Genomic DNA, 21,218 nt, shown 5'->3' with positions numbered 1-21,218 from the left:
TATACTCCACGAATGTGATGTCAGGATAACGAAGTTCCGCACTACAGTGTGGCATCAATTAAAAGCATCAAATTCCTGGTTATATACCGCACCAAGCGAAGAAACCTTGCATGTCTTATGCCCAGACGGCAAACCGTGGCAAACTCAGTTAAAAGGCACTGGACTGGCTACCCTGGCATCAGAATGCGATGGCATTGCAGATAATGCCTTGTTAAATAGTAAGACTTCTAGCGTTGTATACACTGTGGATAAAGATTTTATTCCTAACGTCAACCTCAGTACCCAAAAACTATGCGAGGACATTAAGAAACATAATATTGGGTGAGTGCAAAAGTTCGTGCGGAGTTTGTGAGTAAAAGTCACACAGTGATTAGGCAAACAAAAATCTTTATTCAATCAATGATATATTCTCCATCGTTTTCTATAATCTTTTCCCAACGTTCTGGCAGCATACGGATGCCTCGATCATAAAAACTGCGCGGTTTAGATTCGAAGAACGAAGAGACGCCGTTTTTTAAGGCCTCCAAAGAGTCAAAGTTTTTTCCATTTAAATAATTTTGCAATGACCGGAACAAGTGATAGTCAGATGGTGCGATATCAGGAGAATACGGTGGATGCGTTAAGACATCCCATTTCAGGCTCTTCAGTTTGCGCAGCGTCTTTTTCGAAACGTGTGGTTTGGCGTTGTCGTGATGAAAGACGACTCCCTTGCGATTTGACAAAATCGGACGTTTCTCTTTTATTTCTCGATTCAGATTGGTTAATTGGCGACAGTACTTGTCCGAATCAATCGTTTCGCCAGCGGGGAGAAGCTCGAAATAGATTATGCCCTTGCAATCCCACCAAACAGAGAGCTTTCATCGGGTGCAAACTGGCCTTTGGCATTGCGTCACTATGCTCACCTGATTGTTTCCATGTCCGTTTGTGCTGAACATTGTTGTAGAGGACCCATTTCTCATCGCCCGTCACTAGTCGATCCAAAAACGACTCGTTATTGAGCCGCCCGAGTAAAGAAACGGCTGCAGAAATTCGCTTGATTTTGTTCTTTTCGGTCAGCAAATGGGGCACCCATATATCGAGCTTCAAATCGAATCCCATCTTTTTTAAACGCCGAAAAACGGTTGATCAGTCAACGTTTAGTGCTGTAGCAACTTCTTCTGTTGAAATTCGCGGATTATTGAGCACTAAAGTACGCAAAACATCGTCATCAATGTCAGAAGGTCGACCAGAGCGTGGCTCGTCTTTAAGGTTAAATTCTCCGCGCCGAAATTTAGCAAACCATTTTTCCACAGTTCGTTTAGCTGGTGCTTCATCCTGATAAACATCCTGAATGTTTTTACGGCTGCGGCAACGTTTTTTCCCTTCCGAAACTCGTAAAGCATAACATGCCGTAAATGCACCTTATCGATACTCATTTTTAAAGTGATATTTCTCGAAGCAGTTTGTATGAAAACAAATGATTTTTTTTTAATAACAGCTGAAGACGTCACCTTTCGAACGTTATATAATATGTAGATGGAAGTATTAATGACAACACTTTACGACGCTTATAACTCCATCTATTGAAACTCCGCACGAACTTTTGCACTCACCCAATATAAATGTAATCGACCTTCCGATAATAACTATCAGTAAAACTTCGCATTTAGACTTAAATTTGCTAAAAGTTGCCAGCTCGAGTCTGCAAGACTTATATAAAGAGGCCGAAGAGTTGAGAAAGCACCATCGCACTAGAACCTTTCAGGAAAAAACGATGAGTTGGCTATACTACATAGTATATACTATTATCGTTCTAGTCTGCTTGTATTTAATTGTAAAATGCTCGTTAATCGACAAATGTCTTAACATCTTTAGATTGTGTTGCATACCGAAAAAAGGTTGTACACAGTATTTTCAAAATTATTTTAATACTAACATCCGTAGCCAGAATGTCCATCCATCGTTTTCCGCAGTCCCTACTATCGAAACTTCAGCACAAAACATAAGTTTAGACGAGCTCGTTAATCGCAGCCGAAGCCAACGTTCACGTTCACATAATCAGCGATTGTCAAATTTATAAGAATCAATCTAGCTTTTATGCGGTTTAGATACCAGTTTCGTTATATTTAGCATGTCATTCCACATAGTATCTCAACTTTTTATATATAGGTTATAAGACTATTGTACTCTAGCTTTAAGCATTATATTGTAATCTAGCTACCTTACACGTCATATTATTTTATAACGTTGGACTCCACACTGGGGGACACACAGGGGGGGAGGTGTTACATGCCGCAATGTATATAGTTTTATTATCTTATGTGAATCATCGTAACAGCGATCACGACGTATATTCCTCCATACCTGTCTTATCTAATCCTGATGACCGATCTCATCCTGAAATAACAAACTAATAGATGTCATATCCCCGAATTCCTGCCGAATCTCTCATCATCGGCCATGACTACCCTCGCGAGAATTTTATCTTTTCCCTTCCCTTCCTTACCGTCATTTTTCCTATCACCACCAGATCAGTTCCCTGCTAGCACTCCTCAAGCGAACACCTAGCCCCTCTCTCTTTCGAGCGGTATTACACTCTTGTTGAGAATTATAAAATAAAGTCAGTTAACAGTCGGAGGCATAAAAGCTGATTTCTCGTTCCTTCCCAATATTCGTTTCGCCGCATCATAAGCTGTGGCAAACGTAATAGCACACAGCTTGCCGCGGAGCGTCTATAGGCCGCGATGGGCGTGGAAAACGCCAAACTTTACATGGTTATTACTAAAAAACTATTACGATTTTCACATTATGGTAAGGACTTTTTTATTCCTCTCACTTAGTTCTATGTCCCTACGGAGCTCGTGTCCCAAAGTTCTGAGACACCTTGTATATAAAATTTATATATATATATATGTATATATTTTTATTCGTAAGAATAAAAAAAAACATAAATTAAAAAGAAGTAACAAGACACATCTAGGCGCGAACACGCAATCTGGCGAGTACCATACCACGTAGAGCCTGCTGTCTTACGCCGTCATTTGGAAATAACTCTGCAAATGTTAGAATAACAGAGCATACTTAAAATCGCGAAATTTCAATTTGTAATTTCTCCCAAATGCTTGAGTGCTGCATCGTCTCCGATTAACAGTAGCTTTTGCTGAACCTATATTACATTCCTGCCAAAGCTCGTCAAAATCAGTGACCCCGTGTTTGGCAGCAAACTTGTCAGATTATAGCCCAGAAGGAATTAGCCTCGCTCGCGTTGCTGAGCGAGAACGAGAGCGAGAAACAGGGAAAGATATTTTCACTCGCTCGCTGAGCGAACACGAGAGCGAGAAGGAGGGAATGATATCTCTCTATCGCTCGGCGCGCCGACGATTGTCCACCGCGTGGGCCACACGGATAGACTGAAGCAGCTATGTGTGCGTGCGTGGTGGGGGGAATTAGAAAAGAGCCGTGGACATTGGCATCGTAGTTCATGTGCATGGTTGTGCAGAGGGCACCTCACACTGGGCTCGGCTAAAAGCGGCCTGTGTCCCCTCTCCTTCTTCTCTCTGACAAGGAGAGGACGCATCGACCGGGAAACGGTTTGGAACGAAACTTACGGAGTTAATAGTATTTGACTACTAATAACTCATGGTAATAGCATACGACGCAATACCTCTTTGTTTTCGAGAAAAAACGATCCAAAGAAAAGAGCTAACAAAGTGTACGAGTTAGTAAGAAGGATATTCAACGAAGCGGCGTAGCGCAGGAGCGAAGGTAATGGACTACCGAGCTGACGACTGAGGTTCAATCCCTTCTGTATGGTTTTTTTATTCTGTAAGCATAAAAATGGAACAGAAAACATTAATAAATAATAAAACTGCATTTCTTAAATATATTAGTATTTGTTAAATATGTTATTAGTGATTTAAATTGCAAAAAAACCGTAAATCTTATCTATAAAATATATAGTGTATGAGAAAATTTTTATATAATAATTGCAATGAAAATAGGAGTAAAAATATTGTTACGAAATATATAGGAGTGCTATTACCCCCCTGGGCGGTCGATGCCGCCATTGTGGCGGCATTCGCAAGTCGTCGTAGAAATCGGTGCCGCCAGGCTGGCATTCATGATCGCCTGGCGTGCAGCACGGCAAACGAGGCTAGCGATAATGAAAGAAAACTATCTTCCCGATGCTAGATTCAACTGTTTAGATCAACTTACAGATATCAATGTTTATCGATCTCTTCGAAATCGGCCGACCGCAAAGGGTTAAACTAGTGTGAGATAATTTTTCGTAATCTTATATCGTATATATAAAATATTTGTTTCTGTTACAACTCTTTATGTTGTGTTGAAGACGTGTTGTGTTGAAGTTATGTTGTGTCTTTATTTCTTCTGGCAATTCCCCTCCAAAAACTTCCTTTGTGTCATTCTAAACGATTGTTAAGAATGACGAAATGATTCGAGCATCGGAACAGTCGTCAGTAGAGCAAGCAGCAGTGTGCGTTTACTAGTGATACAGAGCAGTTCAGTGATCATATTTAAATTACATATATCATAACAATGTCAGAGAATCCTTCAACAAACAAAATAGTTGATGTAGAATTGCTAGAAGAAAGATCTTTTGAAAATGAAGATTTTAAAGGTGAATTCACTAATGCTCTCGTATATGCGAATTCTATTTACGAGAATAATGAATTATTATTGAAAAATCCTTCAGCGAAAATATAATATATTTTTACTCCTATTTCCATTGCAATTATTATATAAAAATTTTCTCATACACTATATATTTTATAGATAAGATTTACGGCTTTTTTGCAATTTAAATCATTAATAATATATTTAACAAACACTAATACATTTAAGAAACGCAGTTTTATTACTTATTAATGTTTTCTGTTTCATTCATGCTTACAGAATAAAAAACCATACAGCAGGGATCGAACCTCAGCCGTCAGCTCGGTAGTCCGTTACCTTCGCTGCTTCATTGAATACTCTTCTTACTAACTCGTACACTTTGTTGGCTCTTTTCTTTAGACAGTTTTTTCTTGAAAACGAAGAGGTATTGCATCGTATACTATTACCATGAGTTATTTAGTAGTCAAGTACTATTAACTCCTACCTACTAACTATTAAAGTAAGTTTCGTTCGAAACCGTTTCCCGGTCCACGCGTCCTCCCCTTGTGTATTGATATTTTTGAACGAATTATTTTTATGTTGGTATTGTTGACCAACCTACATTCAACTAAATATATGACAGATCGTAGCTGTTGACATACTCTCATTTTTAGTTTGTTTAATAATGGAGCACAAAAAAGTGCATATCCGACATTGCTTACTACCTTCTGTTTATAAAATATATATTGATAAATAAATGTATTTTGGTGATATAAGATTTGTTTTCTGGAAGACAAAAAATAAATAAGATTTAACCTCACTATTTTATTTTAATTGTTAATTTTTATATCCATAAGCAATATTAATTTACAGGAAATAATCCTGAAAATAAAAAAAATTGTATGTACATATGTAGCAATAATTAACAATAACAATTAAATTTGTAAAGTTAATTAACTTTTAATTTTCTTAATTAAAATTAGTAATATGAAAATAAATACTTTCTTCTGATTGTCATAGTTTCTATAATTATATGTATAAAATGCATTTGATATATGATTTCTATGTAATGATTTAAGAATGCGTGTAAATATGTAATCTTTATTTGTTACTGTATGAAAATAATATATATCTTTGCAGAAAATACAAAATGGATATATTTTTATTATGGGATGTTTTTTTCAATGACGATGGAAATAATTATAACCATTGGGAAATAGCGCATTTAAGAGAACTACATCTCTAAATTAATAATTTCTTTGAAAATTTTGTTCTTTATTGTTCTTTAACAGGTAATAATAATTATCTATGTATTATTTATTTTTTGCGTAACATTTATAATAATGTTATATTTATTTTATTATAGACTTCAAATCACATTTTCGTAATCAAAGAAATACTTTTGAGCTATTGATACAAACTTTTTGATTAGAATTATTGGAAAATAATGATTCTCCTAAGTTACCACCAGCTAAGCAATTAGCTATTGCCTTATGGATTTTTGGCAATCAAGAAATATATAGGTTAGTAATGAAAAGATTTTTCGATTTTCCCCTTTTATTATTACAAACAAAAATATAATAGTATACATCAATCAATCAATATTCTTTATTGCCTCCCCTTGAGGTTACAATTCTTATTCTGTCCTTTACATTCTATTCTCGCTTTCCTACCTCTTACATGCTACTCGCTAGAGAGAGAGAGAGAGAGATCGCCTCGCTACACATACCACACTCCTCCATTCTCTCCCTCTCCATTCCTTTCCTCTCATACCGTGACCTCCGTTTCCGGTGCTCCTTCTATCTCCCTCTCCGTCCCCCTCCCTCCTCTATAATATATATATCCTCTAATTTTGTTATAATTATTTTAATATTATCTTGAGCACATATATATAGGGCATTCTTTCTCAAAATAGCCACCCCTCTGCACATTTTACTTTTGAAGATAAAATGCTTCGCGAGATCTCAAAATTTCTGTCGAAAACTCAATTTTTGGATGCCGTATGGCGATTTTCATTTTCATTCAAGGGTAGGGCAGTATGATCAAAATATTTCTCAAATCCCTCCAAAAAAAAAGAAAAAATGCAAAAGTGTCCAAATAACATTGAAAAACCTCTTTTCTCATGCGACTTACATATGTTAAGAAATTCCCATGACCCAAATAGGTCTTTCAGAGGTTAATGACATCAACTAAAATCAGAACGACCCTCGGCTTCAGCTTTACCCGATGTACACCACGTGGAGGTAGCCGATTGGATTTTGTACATCATGTGGCCCTCAAAAGGGCCGTTTGCATTTGGCTGTGTGTGTGTGTGTGTGTGTGTGTTTGTGTGTGCGTGTGTGTGTGCACATGTTTGCAAGTTTCAGTGTTGTATATCTTCTTTAACTTTTTCCATGTGACCACCATTCGACTCCATGTTCAGCATTAGAATATCTCTTGATGATGACTTGTTTATTTGGTTTGTCTGAAAGAACGACAACCCCATGGTTCTTATTTATTTCTGGAACAGCTGGAGCATTTTCAAACCTCTTATTAATTTTCCTCCTTATTTTCTCATGATCATTCTTGCTAAAGTAAAAAATGTTTATTGTTTGAAAATGATCTTTCGCCCAAGCGAAAAGAGATTCTGATGTTAACATTTCACTTCCTGGTTTTGCAAGGAGACTTGTTCTATAAGATTCCCTTTTGAAAGTTGTACCAATGCCATCATAAGCACTTTTTCCAGGAGCAGTTGCACTGTAATGCCATTCTGCTTCTATGCCAAAGTCTTTTTTATGATGGATTAGATTAGCAACCTGGTATCTATTTTTAAAATGTTGTTTGGCACCGTCTGTTATGTAAATAATTTTATTTACATCCTTCACTACCTTCTTAATAAACATTTTTTACTTTAGCAAGAATGATCATGAGAAAATAAGGAGGAAAATTAATAAGAGGTTTGAAAATGCTCCAGCTGTTCCAGAAATAAATAAGAATCATGGGGTTGTCGTTCTTTCAGATAAACCAAATAAACAAGTCATCATCAAGAGATATTCTAATGCTGAACATGGAGTCGAATGGTGGTCACATGGAAAAAGTTAAAGAAGATATACAACACTGAAACTTGCAAACATGTGCACACACACACGCACACACAAACACACACACACACACACACAGCCAAATGCAAACGGCCCTTTTGAGGGCCACATGATGTACAAAATCCAATCGGCTACCTCCACGTGGTGTACATCGGGTAAAGCTGAAGCCGAGGGTCGTTCTGATTTTAGTTGATGTCATTAACCTCTGAAAGACCTATTTGGGTCATGGGAATTTCTTAACGTATGTAAGTCGCATGAGAAAAGAGGTTCTTCAATATTATTTGGACACTTCTGCATTTTTTTCTTTTTTTTTGGAGGGATTTGAGAGATATTTTGATCATATTGCCCCACCCTTGAATGAAAATGAAAATCGCCATACGGCATCCAAAAATTGAGTTTTCGACAGAAATTTTGAGATCTCGCGAAGCATTTTATCTTCAAAAGTAAAATGTGCAGAGGGGTGGCTATTTTGAGAAAGAATGCCCCATATATATATATCAAGATTGATATGCTTCAGAAAAAGTATATGTATCTATTACTTATTTTTATAACAAAAAATGTATCTATCTTTGAGATCTTTAAACTACGGATTAAAATAAAGTATTCCAAGAATACTTTATTACTAACTCATAGAAAAGAAATTTAAAACTTGAACTGTTTGTTCGATTAGCTATTCGAACTTAACTTTAAGAGTGTTACAGTTAAAGTCATGTACTGTTAAAATACGGTTGAAATGACAATCTAATCTAATTTTTTTATAATTATTATCTTTGATGATTACTACAAAAAGTAAAAAATGTTTTGAGTCGTAATATTTTTCTTGCAGGGATACACATATAGAACAAATTTATGGATAATTTATATTTATTTTTATGGGACTTCCGTTTCCGGCAACGAAGGATTATGTGCTGGTTGTGACAGGGCAGAAAGTGAGTGAGGAGGGAAGCAGTGAGGGAGGAGGAGTGGACAGGGGCGAGGGGTGTGGTGGAGGAGCAGGGAAAAGGGAGAATAAGGGAAGGGGAGGGGGAGGTGGAGGAAAAGTGATAGAGCGCTAAGGAAATGAGTGGGTAGATAAGGTTAGGAAACAGAGAGAGTGTAGAAGACAGAGAGAGGTAAGCGAGTGAAGGAGGTGGCGTGGACTGGTGGCGGAAAGGGGAACTAAGAGAAGGAAGCAGAGAACTTGAAGAAAAGGAAGGTAGAGGCTGAGGAGGAGAGAAAGGGGGAGAGGATGGAGAAGGAAAGAAGAGGGAGGGGGGAGGAAGGGGAGGAATAGAGGGGGGAGGGTAGGATGGAAAAAAGGATGGGAAGACCGACAAATGCGGAAAGGTTGAGAAGGGACAGTACAAGTAGCATGGGAAGTATAGGAAGCGGTATAGAGTTGATGTGGGAGAGGAAAAGGAAGACCAGAGAGGGAGAGGGGGGAGAGGAGGAAAGAGTAGTGAAAAAGAATACAAAGGATACAGGAAGTTGGCAGGAGGAGGAGGCAGAGGAGGAGGCAGAGGAGGAGAGGGGGAGAGGGATAGAGAAAGAGGAAGGGGAAGAAAAGAGGAAAGGATGGATAAAAGAAGGGGAGGTGAAAGTAATGGTATGGAAGTTAATGGAAGAAGTAAGAGGTTTCAAGGAGGAAGTGAAGAAGGAGGGAGAGAGGAGAGAAAAAGAGATTAGAGAATTAAGAGAGGAACTGAGAAAAGAGAGAGAAGGAGGAAAGAGTGGGAAGAATGGAGGAGGGAGAGGGGGGAGCGGGAGGAAAGATAAGGAAAATAGAGGAAAGGGTGAGGAGATTGGAGGAACGAAAGGGAGAAAGGGAAAAGGCAGGAGGATTAGGGGAGAAGAAGAGAGAAAAGATAAGGGAGTTGGAGATAAGGATAGATAAAAGGGAAAGGGAAGAGAGAAGAAGGAATGTAGTGATAAGGGGGGTAGAGATAGAGGAGAAAGGAGTTGAGGAGGGAGTGAAGGAGGTATGGCGGAAGTTGGAGCTAGAGCTGGAAATGAGAGAAGTGAAGAGGATAGGGAAGGAGGAGAAAAAAGGGGAAGGGATGGTACTAGTAAAATTAGGAAGTGTAGAAGAGAAGATGAAAGTAATGGAGGCAAAGAAGAAACTGAAAGGAAGAAGGGAAAGGATAGAAGATGATTTAACAGCAGAAGAGAAGAAGACAAAATGGAGGATAGAAAGAGAGGCAGAAGTAGAGAGAAGGAAGGGCAAGAAGGTACAGGTAGGGTATATGAGGATGTGGGTGAATGGGAGAATGTAGAGATGGGATGAAGTAAGGGAAAAATGGTGGGAAACTAGGAGGGGGTGAGACGAAGGGAGAGGAAGGACGGAGGGGGGAGAGGAGAGGAGGAAGAAAAGTGGGTGGGAAAGAGGAGTGGGAAAAGTATATAAGGTGGCTTTCTGGAACGTGGCGGGGTTGGGAAATAAGGATGGGGATTTTTGGAAGGAATTAGGAGGATGGGATGTGATGATACTGTGTGAGACATGGATAGATAGGACAGGATGGGAAAGGATGAAAAGGAGGTTGCCGAAGAGGTACAGGTGGGAATGTCAGGAAACGAGGAGAAGAAACAGGAAGGGAAGAGCAATGGGGGGAATGGTGGTAGGAGTGAGGGAGGAGATAGAGATGAGGAGAGAGGAAGAGGAGGAGGTGGAAGGAATAATAGTTAGGAAGGTGAGGCTGGGAAAGGAATGGTGGAGAGTAGTGGGGGTATATATAAATGGAGATATAGAATAAAAGATGGAGAGGATGAAGAGATGGATGGAGGAGGGAGAGAGGGAAGGAAAGACGGTAATAGGGGGAGATTGGAACGTGAGAAAAGGGAGGGAGGGAGGGGAAGTAGTAGGAGGGGACGAAGAGGAGGGAGGAGAGGAAGGGAGTAGGAACTCAAAGGATAGAAAAGTATGTAAGAAGGGGAGAAGGTTATGTGAACTTTTAGGAGAGAGAGGATGGTGGATTCTAAGTGGAAATGTAAGGGGGGATGAGGAAGGGGAATGGACATATGTAGGAGGAAGGGGGATGTCAGTGATAGATTATGTGATTGGGAACATAGAGACGGTGGAAGGGGTAGAAAGGATGGAAGTGGGAGAGAGAGTGGAATCGGACCATCAGCCGGTAGTGGTATGGATAAGGGGGGGGAAAAGAGGGGGTGGAAAACGGAAGAGGGGGAGAGAGGGAGGAGAGGAGGAAAAAGTAGATGGACGAGGGAGGAGGTAGAAGGGTTTGGAGAAAAATTCAGGAGAAAAAGGGGAAGGGAAGAGAGAGTGCAGAAGGAATGGAGGAATTTAGAGGGAGAGATAAAGGAGACGATGAGAGGACTGGGTAGAGGGAAAGAGAAGAAGAATGGGGGGATGGTGGAATGAAGAATGTAAGGAGGCGAAAAGGAGAGTGAGGGAGGAGTTAAGGGAATGGAGACGAGAGGGGGGAGAGGGAGAGAGATATAAGGAAGAGAGACTAAGGTACAAGAGAATATGTGAGGAGAAGAAGAGGGGACAAAAAGAGAGATGGGAGAAGGAGGTAGGAGAGATTAGAACAGAATAGCAGGTATGGAAGGTGATAAATAGGGAAAGAAAGAGGAGGAGGGGAATGAATAAGGAGATAGACATGGAAGAATGGGAGGAGTATTTTAGGAGAATATTGGGAGGAGCGAAGGGAAGGATAAGGAGGGATATAAATAGAGTAGGGGAGGAGGATGGGGAAGAAAGACTGAAGCAAGAGGAAATAGGGAGGGTGAAAAAGAGATTAAAAGATGGGAAAGCGATAGGAGGAGGCGGAATTCCAAGTGAGGTGTGGAAATACAGGGGGCAGGAGATACAAAGATGGTTGGGGGAGATATGTGAAAGGGTGTGGAAGGGGGAGGGGTGGCCGGAGGAATGGAGTGAGGGAATGGTAGTGCCGATAATGAAGAAAGGGGAGGGAGAAAGGGTGGAGGAATACAGAGGGGTAACGCTGACGCAAACAGCGTACAAAGTATACACGGTGGTGCTAGCGGAGAGAATGAAAGAGGAAGTGGAAAGGAAAAGGATTTTGCTAGAGAGTCAGGCGGAATTCAGAAAGGGGAAGGGGGACGATAGATAATGTGTATGCATTAAACTATCTAATAAACAGGCAGGTGGGAAAGAGAGAGAAAAGAAAGACAATACTGTTTGTGGATCTTAGGGCGACATTTGATGCAGTGGATAGGGGGATATTAGGAAGAACAATGAGGGAAAGGGGAGTGAGAAAAGGGCTGATAAGGAGATGTGAGGAGGTGTTAGGGGAGACAAGGAATAGATTGAGAGGGGGGGAGAGAGGGAGAGAGATTCTGGACAAGGAGAGGGGTGAGGCAAGGATGCCCGCTAAGTCCAATATTATTTACATTATTAATTGCGGATATAGATGAGGAACTGAGGAAGGGAGGCTGGGGAGGAGTAAGCCTGGGGGAAGAGAGAGTATACACATTGGCATATGCGGATGATCTGGCGGTATTGGCAGAGGATGAGGAGGGGTTGAAGGGAATGATGGGAAAACTGGAGGGATACCTAGAAAAGAAGGGACTGGAAATAAATATAGAAAAAACGAAAATGATGAGGTGCAGAAAAAGTGGTGGAAAATGAAAGAAAGTGGATTGGAGATGGAAGGGGAAGAGGATAGAGGAAGTAAAGGAATATAAATATTTAGGATACATGATGAGAAGGAACGGGGGGCAAGAGGAGCAGATCAAGGATAGGGTAAAGAAAGGAGCGAAGGTGATGAGATAAGTATGGGGGATAGGAAAGAGTAGGTTTGGAAAGGACTGGGGTAGGAGGGTATGGCTGTTCGACAAATTGGTGTGGTCGGTAATAAGCTACGGGATAGAGATATGGGGATGGAAAGAGAGGAGAGGGATAGAGGAGCTACAGGAAAGATATTTAAGATGGATATTGGGGGTAGAGAGGTGACCCCAGGGTATATAATAAGAGAGGAGATCCAGAGGGGATTAATGAGAAGCAGAGTAGGAATGAGAGCATGGGGATATGAAAAAAGACTGGAGGAAGGGAAAGGAGGAGAGATAGCAAGAAGGTGCTGGATGGAGATGAGGAATAGGGCAAGGAGAGGAAAAGAAGTGAGGAAATGGGAAGAGGAGAGGAGAAGGTTCTTTGAGGATAGGGGGTGGGAAATAGACGAGATAGAGGAAAGGAGGAAAAAGGAGGAGGAAGAGGGGTTAAGGGGAGAGGAAATAAAGAGTAGAGAAAGGAGAAAGCAGGAGGAGGAGAGATGGGAAAGGATAAGAGAATCAAGACACAATGAGGGATACGGAAGGATGAAAGGGAGGGGAGTACCGGGATATCTGAAAATGGGGTGGGGAAAGAAAAGATGGAGAAGGATAGCGAGATTTAGGCTAGGATGTGAGCTAAGAGGAGGAAGGTATTGGGAGGAGGAGGAAAAGAGGAGATGCAGGATGTGTAGGAGAAGGGAAGAAACATGGAAGCATATATGGGAGGAGTGCGCAGGATGGGGGGAAGAAAGGGGATGGCAGGAGATGGAGAGGGAGGTACTGGGAGAGGAGGGAAAAGGGGAGAGGTGGATGAAGGAAGTGGAAAAATGGTAGGGAGGAGAGGAGGAGGAGGAGGGGGGGAAGGAAGGGGGAGAGAGGCGGAGAAGGAGGGAGATAGAAGGAGCACTGGAAACGGAGGTCATGGAATGAGAGGAAAAGAGTGGAGAGTGAGAGAGGGGGAGAGAATGGAGAAGAGTGATGTGTGTGTGTGTGTGTGTGTGGAGCTCTCTCTCTCTCTCTCTCGAGCGATTAGAATATAAGAGATAAGAAAGATAGAGGAAATGTAAAGGTTAGGTTAGGTTAAGAATTGTAACCCCAAGGGGAGGCAATAAAGAATATATACATATTCATTTTTATGCATATTATTTTTAAGCTTTTGTTGTTGTAAATTATTTTCTTATTTCAGGTTCGTTGCGGATCGATTTGGAGTTTCCAAAGACACTGTATGAAGATGTGTGTTTAATGTAGCGTATACACTACAGCAATATGTGCAAAATTATATTAAATGGCCAGGAGTTAATGAAATATTAATTATACAAGAAGAATTTGTTGCCATTAGTAATTTTCCAGGTGTGGTGGGGATTATTGATAGTTGCCATATTCCCATTAGTAGTCCTACTGAACATCCTATTAGTTATATAAATAGAAAAGGATGTTATTCCATATTACTGCAAGGTATTTGTAATAATAAAAATAATAAAATGAAATTTATTGACGTTTTTGCGGGAATGTGTGGCAGTGTTCATGATGCCCGAGTTTGGCAGTTAAGTGACATTAAAAATATAATAAATCATGATAGAAAGATATTTTCCACAACATGGTCATCTATTAGCTGATTCTGCGTACCCGTTATCGTATTATATGCTCACTCCATACCGTGATAATGGCCATTTAAATGATATGCAACGTAATTATAATACAAAATTATCACAAACCCGTATTATAATAGAAAGAGCGTTTGGAATGCTGAAAGGACGATTCCGAAAACTAAAATATGTATATATGTACAATACAGAAATGACACCATTAGTTGTACTTGCATGTCGCATTTTACATAATATTTGTATTGATATTGACAATGAACCGTTTGATATTTTAAAAGTGGAAAATAGAAATAATAATCTCAATTATGCAGCTATGGAAGCTGATGAGAAAAGAGATATTATTGCACAATTATTAGTTTGATAATATATTGTTTTAATCTGTTTTTTATAGTAAAAAGTTATCGTTTACTTAAATATATTATTTTAATAATGTTTTAATAATTATTAAGTTTAACAATTATTTTAATAATGTAAATAAAAATGTTAACATATGTGTAATAAATGTTTTATGTAATTTTAATTGCATAGATTTAAAGAATCTAGTACTAGCAAATTCTATTAAAGTTTTTTATGAAATGTAAAGTAATCCAAATAATGTTGTGTGCGTTCATAGTTTTTATTATATCAAAAGCTACATATTTATATATAATGTATAAAATACATAGTATACGAAATAGTAGTTGACATTTTAGCATTATAAAATAAATTAACATTATAAAACATAAAAACATTATAAAATAAACTAATATCAGTCTTTGATTTAATGCATGAGTACACGTAAAACAATAATTGCATATCAGTCTGCAAAATATAATATTTAACAAACATAAATATTTAACTTTATAACCATATTTTCACTTTTATTTACTTAAATTATTAATATTTATATTATTGGCACACGCGTTTCATTAATGTTAATAGTAGTAATAGTAATAGTTAATAATGTTACAAGTTATACAAAATATACAAAATACATAACTTGTATGATACAAGTTATGTATACATATACATAATTTGTAACAGTGTATATGACAAATTATATGATTGTGCTGCTGACATTACACATCTATGTTATATTACTGATACATAAATACTCTGGTTTGCTGGGGAACAAGGGGTTACATAACATATTTATGAAAGATTCTATACTTATAAAGATTCTACACTTTAAATGAATAACTTTTGTATTATATGATATAAAGTAACATTTTAATTATCATTAATTAATGTACCAGTTTCTTGTTTCTTTGATGATACATTTAACGAAAATAAATATTGCATATCACATTTCATCATATTTTTTTTATAACTGAACAATTTTTGTCTTATAACTAAACAATTATATTTATAACTAAACAATCTTTGGTCAACTTATGTTAAATTCTAATATATTATGAAACGTAATATTAACCTTATGAGATGAACACCTTAATATAACAGAACAATGTAACATAAGTAATTTCTTTTTACTTTTTTACTATGCCTTGTCTCCTTCTATATATTTTTCAAATAATATTAAAAATTTTTTTGCATTTTTAGATTTTCTTTGTAATAATGCTTACGTTGCTTATAAAAATTTTCTTCAAATGGTAACAGAAAATCAATGCTGTCCGTAAATCGTAGCTTCCAGGCACAAAATTCGACATGTTCAACGCTATTACAAACTATGCTGTTGTATGAAACTTGTATTGTTGTAAGTTGAAAACTTTTTGTCAGATGTCAACAAATAGAAATGGCGCCAATGACGCGGTTTGACGGTAACTACATTGACATCTATGGGATGTCAATGTAGTTACCGTCAAACCGCGTCAAACATCTATGGGATGATATGAAACCGGAATTTGCCCATTTATGGGCAAATTCCGGTTTCATATTTACAGACCTGGTATATAGTTATTGTGTGTCTTGCATCAAACATCTTGTATAAAATAAATATAATGTACATTGAAAAGCAAAACGATTTTGACAGTTTCTTTTTTAGTGACATGGGTAGTCCGTGTAGTTGTGAATCACTGCTTCATTAAACTGCGCAAAACAAAAGATCGCAGGTTCTTTTTATCTTGCGTAAATGATTCTCAAATTCACAACCTCACGGATTACCCATGTTACTAGAAAAAAAAATTGTTGAAACCGTTTCGCTTTCCAATGTACAATATATTATTAAAAAGTTACATAACAGTTATATGTACAGGGTGTCCCAGAATTCTCTCCGAGGAATTCAGGGAGACGTAGAATGGTTTAAGACAAACATAAACGTCCTATATTCCTGATATTCGTAATAATTATCAAGTTATTAATTTGACGACTGAGCGTGCGTGGAGATGATATTGGAGGAGCATTAGAGTTTCTCGTGTTATAGGGCGATCTATACTCCGTTCACGGAGAGAACAACTAGGCATTTCGTCCGGTTCAGTCAGATAACGAGACATCTATTGTGCCCCCTCCACGCTACCAAGCCAGGTCAGACTCGGCTATAGCCGGAAGGGTGCGTATAAACCCTAATACGAACTAACGTATTTCGAACATTTGAAGGTTAGTCGTCACGTACTGCGGTATGATAGCGCGATGTTCAAATTATTTCATCTATTCTATTTACAGAAAGTTGATTGTGCGCCGAGACCCAAGCGAATGATAATTACGTAAACAGCACTGAGTAACGCGCACGGGTCTCCCCACTCTGCCCAAAGCTGCGCGGAGTGTGGTCGTTCTTTCCGTGAACGGAGTATAGTTAATTAAATAACTATTGCCGTCGCGCAATGAGGGGAAGGACAACGTGCCGATGCTCGTGTCTTGTCTCGTCGTTCTTATGTCTTGTTGCGCGCTGGCAACAGTTGACTGATTGACTGGGTCGCGCTATAGCCTTCGCGGAATGATGCTCCAATATCATCTCGGTGCGCACTCCTTCATCATTTTATAATTAAGCACTCGATAATTATCGCGAATGTCGCAAAAAAATATGAAACTTTTATGTTTGTCTTAATCTGCTTTATATTTCCACGAACTCCTCAGAGCGAATTTTGGGACACCCTATATAGGGTGGGTGGTTATAAGTTTACAACCCGAAGTGTGAAGGTAGATTAGGTTAAGACAAACATAAAAGTCCCATACCGTCTTGATTCGCAATAATTATCGAGTTATTAATGACAGAAATTTGAGGAGTAGGAGTGCGCCGACATAGATGATTGGAGAAGCGTTGCAGCTGCTCAGGCTACAGCGCGGCCCATTCGACCCAGCAACTGTTGGCGGCATCCGGCGAGATAAAACAACGAATAGCAGTGCGTTGTGTTTCTTCTCGCCACGCATCGGCAACAGTTGCTGGATCAATTGGGCCGCGCTGTGGCCTGAGCAGCTGCAACACTTTTCCAATCATCTATGCTGGCGCGCCTCCACTCCTCAAATTTATGTCATTAATAACTCGATAATTATTGCGAATCTCGCAAAGCGGTATGGGACTTTTATGTTTGTCTTAATCCAATCTACCTTCATACTTCGGATTGTAAACTTATAACCATTCACCCTGTATATATAGGGTATATAAAAAGTACCGGGACCCCTGAATATCTCAGGGAGATTACGTTTTAAAAAGAAATGTTAAATATGAATGTTGTAAGCTTTCAAGAGGTTTATCTATTATTAGTCTTATCAGTTTGACCTTGAGTGACAAGGTTAGGTTAAGGTCAACTTAATTTTTTTAAATAAAAATTCTCATTTTTCATTGTATATTCTTGTAGCTTACCTCGAGAACTTTCCAAAACACTATAATAATATATTTTTTTATTAAGTACTTTTCGAGTTATAAGGCTTGAAAGTTACAATATCGCTGTCATTAGCCAAGATGAAACGCAACATAAATAGTGTCCGAAGTCTCAAGATACCGAAAGCTGATTATCTATGCTATTGCTATCTACAGTCTGTAAAATAAGAGCGTGTTAATGTGTAGAAAAATTTATTTTTAATGATTTTTAAGTACATGGATTTGTTGTACTCCATGAGAAGAAAAATACTATACCATTAATAATGAGTCCAGTCACCACCGGCATTGATAATTGCCTGGCATCTCCGAGGCATACTTTCCACTAAGTTGAGTGCATATTCGTTCGGTAAAGACCTCCAAATGAGACGAATTTGTCGTGTCAGCTACTTCAAAGTGCACACTCTTTTTCCTCGAAGCTTGTGCTTGAGATATGCCTCACAATACGACTAAAAAGAAACTAGATATTTGAAGCCAACTGCCATTTATGCACGTTCTTACTTTACAGACTGTATTTCTTTGTTACGCCTTGTCTTGCTTGAACAATCTTCACTATTTCTCTCACTATCTCCCACTGTTTCTGCACACAAGCATTTAAGTCACGCTCGACGTGCTTGTTTACATATATGATATTACATTGTTTCTATACATTACTTACAATACATATCGCGCACGGGGCAAGATACCATTCATGTCTCATGTCATATGTATGTATATACTTGTATTTATTTCTCATTATAAATATTTTCTTTTTCAAGACTTTACGAGTCAATTGATTCAACGTTTTTTATTGTCTATTCCATGAAATTTTTTCCTGTCGATGATTTTTTATTTCATAAAGTATTCATTTTTCTGTTCTTTGTAAATATTTATTTCAATTATTTAATTACAATATGACCCAACTTTCAGAACGAGAATGAATTTCTCTTTTAATTATGCGAGGGTGGGATGACAGACAGATATCATATAATGATGTAAAACGCCTTTTCAATGAAATTTGATAAAGACACTTCGATTTCAAAATCAACTGTCGAACGAACAATAAAGCGTTTCGAAGAAATTGGACGCGTGAAAAATCGTATACAATCAGGGAGACCTTCAACTGCAACGAATCAGGAAAAGTCATTACATGTTCTGCAACCATTTGTAGAAGATTTAAATAATTCTATCCGTAGAACAGCTCAACAACACGAGATAAATCCTATGTCTGTACATAAAATATTAAAAAAAATAGATCCCATCTATACAAACTCCATCTTGTGCAAGAGCTAAATGATGATGACTTTGATCGCCGTTTGAAATTATGTGAGATGATGATGGAAAGAATTGGTATGCAACCAGACTTTATATCGAATATGGTTTTTTTGGACGAAGCAACATTTGAACTAAATGGAACGATTAACAGACACAATTGTTTGGTCTGATACAAATCCTGAATGAATCCTGAATGAATACTCCAAACACACACACAACATCCAGAGAAATTGAATGTTTGAGCAGGTATTTTTAATGATGTTATAATAGGTCCAATTTTCATTGATGGTAATCTGACAGCAGCAAAATATGAATACATACTTAGAAATCAAGTTATTCCAGCGATCCACGTAATTGTAGGTGACAACTTACAGCACATATGGTTTCAACAAGATGCCGGACCACATTATGGAATAAATGTTCGAAATTTTTTGGATACAGTTTTTCCTAATCAATGGATAGGAAGAAGAGAAGCGATAGAGGGCCATCAAGATTATCTGATTTTTCACCACTGGAATATTTTTTATGGGGTTTACTGAAAAGAGTTTATAAAACGAAATCTCAAAATCTCGATGATTTCCGGCAAAAAATTCTTGATGAGACTGCACTTAGGTAGGGATTACATAAAACATGCTGTTGCATCTTTTTTCAATTGATTATGATATTGTCAAATTGTGAATGGAGGACACTTTGAACATTTATTATAACGTAGTCTTTAACAAATCATATCAATCTTGCCTTCATTGGCTGGATCATTTTTCGATCTTCCTTCGAACACAATAGAGGTGTAAATCCGTACGGGCAACCTTCATGCAGTATATCTTAGGTAATGTTAAGTCGGCGGTACTGTACATTTTAAGCCTTATAATTCGAGAAGTACTTAATGAAAAAAATATGTTATTATAGTGTTTTGGAAAGCTCTCGATGTAAGCTACAAGAATATACGAGACCTCCTTTGATTTTGAGAGACCTTCAGCTTGTACCACTAGGTACAAGTAACAATGCCTCTCTCTGTAGTCGCCGTGCGCTCGAGATAGCACTAGAGATGTCGCTTCCGAACGATATCTCTTAACGTTATCTAGGGAGAGGAGAATATCGTGAGCGTGGAGCGTGGAGATGGTCACCATGAATCATCATGAAAGAAGGAGGGCATACTAGATGGCGACGGGACACCGTGCGTTCGGGATCTGCATCTTATTTTCGTTCCGAAGAGAGAAAAATATCGAGAGCGCGGTAATCGCTAGACCAGGAATCGAACCCGGGTCTTTCGCTTGCTGGGCGACTACTCTAAACCACTGAGCTACCTGACGTTCCACGCTCACGACATTTTTCTCTCCGTAAATAACGTTAAAAGATCGTTCGGAAGCGACATCTCTAGTGCTATCCTGAGCAGACGGCGACTACAGAGAAAGGCATTTTTACTTGTACCTCGTGGTACAAGTTGCAGGTCTCTCAAAGTTAAAAGTTGCTATCCTTTAAGTCTGAAAAGTTCTCGGCCTAACAATGAAAGAAAATTTTTTTATCGTGAAATATGTTTTATTTATCAATATAATCTCCTGAAACTTCAATACATTTATTCCAACGTTTTTCCAATAATTCAATACCATCATTAAAATGTGATTCCGGGAGATTCTTTTCGCTCTGGTATATAGTGGTGGATCCAAGTTTCATCAACAGTTATGAAACGATGCTTGAAATCCATTTTATTTTATTTAAAAAGATCTAATCACGCTTGAGAAATACGCATTCGAATGCGTTTTTGGTCAATTGTTAGCAAATGCGGCACCCATCTTGCACAAAGCTTTTTCAACTGATGCTACTATTCGAATGACTTGACAGATCGAATAAAATTTTATATGGGTTTATATCAGGGATGCCACTTCCCAATACAATTATAATTTGACAGTTTCTAATGCCATGTATGTGTCAGGTCGAGAACTTTTCAGATTGCTTACGTACAATGAAAAATAGGGGTTTCCATTTTAAAAAATTAAATTGACCTTAACCTGACCTTAGCAACCTGACCTTGGCAACATCACTCGAGATCAAACTGATAAGACTAATAGATAGACCTCTTGAAACTTTACAACACTCATATTTAACATTTTTTTCTGAAACGTAACCCTTCTGAGATATTCAGGATATTCCCTTTTTATTTATCCTTTAATAAAGAGACTTTTTTACACCCTGTATAGAAGGTGTTTAGTA

General features: G+C 38.2%; 1 protein-coding gene across 1 annotated transcript in view; it reads right to left on the bottom strand.

Annotated features, from left to right (window-relative positions):
• LOC105183742 (uncharacterized) overlaps positions 1 to 21,218 on the bottom strand; it is a 134,087-nt gene that overhangs the window by 26,767 nt on the left and 86,102 nt on the right. The gene's annotated exons all lie outside the window — the stretch shown is intronic.

This window comes from Harpegnathos saltator, unplaced genomic scaffold (genome assembly GCF_003227715.2).
Source record: "Harpegnathos saltator strain DR-91 unplaced genomic scaffold, Hsal_v8.6 scaffold457, whole genome shotgun sequence".
NCBI lineage: Eukaryota > Metazoa > Arthropoda > Insecta > Hymenoptera > Formicidae > Harpegnathos > Harpegnathos saltator.
The sequence above is the reverse complement of the archived record's forward strand: the minus strand, read 5'-3'. Positions and strand labels throughout refer to the sequence as shown.